The following is a 3,952-nucleotide window of genomic DNA, read 5'->3' as shown; positions in this document are numbered from 1 at the left end:
CATAGATTTATGAATCTCTGGTATTAGGTTCACAGGGATTCAGAATTGACACTTTTATTTTTATGAAATTCCCCTTCTCATCTTTGTCAATATTCCTGGTTGTGAGCACTCCTCTGTATATTTTCCCATTCTCTTACTGTTGGACTATCTGTAACTCCATATTTAAAATGCACTTCCTCTAGATGATATAAAATTGGATTTAGCTCTTAAATCCAGTATAATATTCTTTGGCTTGTTTTTAGAAAGTTTAGAGCATTTATAATTAATCTAATGATTTACATGGCTGTTTCTAAGTGTATCATCCAGCTATTTATTTTCAATTTGTCCCATATGTAAACTTTTTTGAGTTTTATGGTTTTATTAACACGAATACGATGTGCACACAAGCTATCTCTTCATTTTCTTCGCTGTGCAGCCTGGCATTGGGATTGGTGACTGACAGCGGCTAGGCTGCTCTTTCCACAATGGCTCTGTGGCTCTTAGAGGAGACGATGTGAGAAATCACAGCCCAGTAATATATGTTCCACATCGGCAGCATTTCAAGCTCCTTGACATTGTGGACAGAAACTTTCAGAAGTCACTGGTCAACAAGTGCTTTGTTTACTTGCTTTCCAGTAACCAAAGTTGGACATCAAAATCTGGCCCCTGAATCTCCTGTGCACCCTATTGTCATGCCCCTGGGCTTCTGCCAGTTCTGCTTAATTATGACATATGGGTCTGACTGGTGCTGGATGGATTTCTTGGTTCTCTTTTTGATCTTTGGCTTCATGAGAGGTCTGAGGGCAGCCATGATGCTGAGGAGGACGTGTCCCATATATTTTTTGTTCTCCATCCCTGCATTCTTTATGACTATTTAAATATTTTCAATATTCAATTTTTCTTTACCATGGTCTTACTAGCTATAACTTTTAAGTTTATGCAGTAGGAGCTCTAGGGTTTGCAATATGCATCTTATCACAGTCTTTCTTCAAGTAATATCATGCCTCTTGAGTTTTAATGTAAGAAATGTGTAACAGTATATTTCTATTATGCCCTCCTCTTCCTTATACTTTTATTGTCAAATAATCTACATCTTCATATGTCATAAACCCCACAAATATATTATTATTTTATAATTTAAACAATAAAATACATTTTAAAGAAATTTAAAAATGAAGGAAATTTTAAAAATTTACCTACATAGCGACTATTCACAGTATTTTTTATTTCTTAGTAAAACTCTGGTTTACTCTTTCTTCAACCTGAAGAAATTTACTGTAAATTTTCTTCTTGCACAGATCTTTGGGTGATGAATTCTCCACGTTTTTCTTTTCCTGAACATATTTTTATTTTAGCTTCATTTCTGAAGAATATTTCTTCTGGATATAGAATTTTAGGTTGACAGACCTTTTTTCAACATTTTAAAGATGTTGTTCCAAAATATTCTGGTTTGCATTGTTTCTGATAAAAAGTCAACAACTTTCTTATGGTTATTCCCCTGCACTTAATCTCTCTCTTCTCTGGCTGCTTTTAAAATTTTCTCATTAACAATGATTTTATAAAATTTGAATTATGTGCCTTTGCTTTTCTTTTTCTTGATTAGAATTTTTTGAGCTTCTAGGACATGCAGCCTTATAATTTTGAACAAATTCGGAAAATATTAGCCTTTATTTATTCAATTCCTGTCCATCTCCTTCCTGGAACTCTAATAACACTATTGTTAAGAGTTCTTAGTATCATCCCATATTTCACCAAAGCTAAATATATCTGTATGGATAATTTCTATTGTTATGTCTTTAAACTCACTGATATTTTTTCTGTGGTGTTGAATCTGCACATAACGTATTTTGGGTTCTAGACATTCTACTTTGTTCCTTTTAATATATGGAATTTCTGTCCTCACTATGTTCATGTTTACATCAACCCTTGAATTATCTGGACATTTCCCTTTTCCCAGTGCTGAGGCACCTGAATTAAAGTTCAGGGGTCACCTAGGTAAAGTAAAGGGGAATTACTGTTATACATTTGTCACAGTGAAAAATGATCTTTCATCATAGGCCTCTCTTCCAGTCAATGGGTTCATGGTCTGAGAATCAGCTCACATCTGGAATCTAGGGAAAAAAAATTGTGAATGTTTTTTTTTAATGTTCATTCATTTTTTTTTTAAAATTTATTTATTTTTGGCTGTGTTGGGTCTTCATTGCTGCGTGCGGGCTTTCTCTAGTTGCGGCGAGCGGAGGCCACTCTTTATCACGGTGCGCGGGCCTCTCACTGTCGCGGCCTCTCTTGTTGCGGAGCACAGGCTCCGGACGCGCAGGCTCAGTAGTTGTGGCGCACGGGCTTAGTTGCTCCGCGGCATGTGGGATCTTCCCAGACCAGGGCTCGAACCCGTGTCCCCTGCATTGGCAGGCAGATTCTCAACCACTGCGCCACCAGGGAAGCCCAAATTGTGACTTTTTAATGGGCAGCTTCCCTCTGCCTCCTTATCATTTATTTTTATTTATTTTGATTGTACATATTATGCAAAACGCTTGCTTGCTGCATATGCATATTTCTGTAAGAACTAATATATCCTGTTAACCATTTCTATATCTCACTGTGAGTCAAGCTTCCTCATCTGCCACACAGATCTTGTTGCTCATTGTGGTAATTGCACTTACCTTGCTTTTGATTGCTAAGCACTACCATCTCCTCTTTGTTATTTTGAGATGCAATTAATTGCTATCAGGATTCCCAGTCCTAAAACAGCATCTCTTACTGTCATTCTTTGCCTAGAGTGAACAGCCATCCCTGAGCTCCTAAACAATTTTTGTTCCCCTTTCACCAGTTAGGTGCTTAGTACTGTCACCTGGCATGTCCTCTAGGCCTTCGCATGAAATACTGTCAGCTGTTTATCCAGCTTTATGTAATATATACTACCTACCTCTCTTTCTGAATCTTTGAATCCTTTTTCCATCATCAGCCCTGATAACTCCAACATTCCTACCTAATTTATTTTGTGTCAGTATTTTTTTTTACATGTTTCTAATAGCTATCCTAGGAGAGAATAGCATGATCTCCCACTGTAGATGCCAGAGAGTTAAATTCCATTTCACAGGACTATCTCCCATATTGATAAACTCCCCCATCCACAACTTTCTTTTTTGTTCTGTTCCCCTTCATTCAGCATCCTTAACATATACAATCTTGTGCATCTACTCTTGTCTCCTCATGGTATATTGCTACATATTAGCCAAATCCTGCAGCAACGGCAGCACATAGTTTCCCTCATTCCTTAGCAAGCCTAATAGCTCTCCATATGGATGTTCTGGGATTGGTACTGGTACTATCTTAGATCGGGTTTCCTGAAAATGGGGATTTTTAATGGGAAAGTTGATGGACAATGATCTTAGGAAGTTCACCTGGAAGAATGTGAGAAAGGCAGAATCTGGCAGAAGGAGAAGCTGAATCACAATGTACAGTTGACCCTCGAACAATGAGAGAATTGTTGAACAACTCTCCACACCGATGAAAATCTGAGTAAAACTTATAATCGGCCCTCCCTCTATATGGTTCCTCCTTATACACAGTTCTGCATCCAAGGATTCAGCAACTGCAGATCGTATAGTACAGTAATGATCTATCTCTGGATCTCAGTGCTGGTTACACAGTATGTTTAGTTTAAGAAAATCCACTGAGTTTTAAATTAACAATAGATGGAAATTAATGCAGGCATATTGTAATTCAGTGAATTTTTTTATGGGTTAGAGGTTTAGAAAAAAGTTTTAAAAAATCTTTATTAAAAGATACTTTTCAGAGCCAATTATTTTCAGAAAAAAAATGTTTTCTTAAATGAAAATAAAGATGAAAAGACAAAACTTTAAATACTCTAAAAAATTTCCCCAGAGTGGGATTTTTTTCAGTTTATATAATGCAATCTGCTTAAGCTGATCTATTCTAAGCACTCTTTCACCACTGTGACCGTCCAAAATTA

The 3,952-nt window shown here is 36.8% G+C and overlaps 1 pseudogene; it reads right to left on the bottom strand.

Annotated features, from left to right (window-relative positions):
* Nucleotides 1–349: 349 nt before the first annotated feature.
* LOC131755713 (large ribosomal subunit protein eL32-like) lies at nucleotides 350–790 on the bottom strand (annotated as a pseudogene).
* Between the last annotated feature and the right edge of the window lie 3,162 nt (nucleotides 791–3,952).

The sequence above is a fragment of the Kogia breviceps genome, chromosome 4 (genome assembly GCF_026419965.1).
Source record: "Kogia breviceps isolate mKogBre1 chromosome 4, mKogBre1 haplotype 1, whole genome shotgun sequence".
In the NCBI taxonomy this organism is placed as follows: domain Eukaryota; kingdom Metazoa; phylum Chordata; class Mammalia; order Artiodactyla; family Physeteridae; genus Kogia; species Kogia breviceps.
Note: the sequence above shows the minus strand (reverse complement) of the source record. Positions and strands in the feature narration are given on the sequence as shown.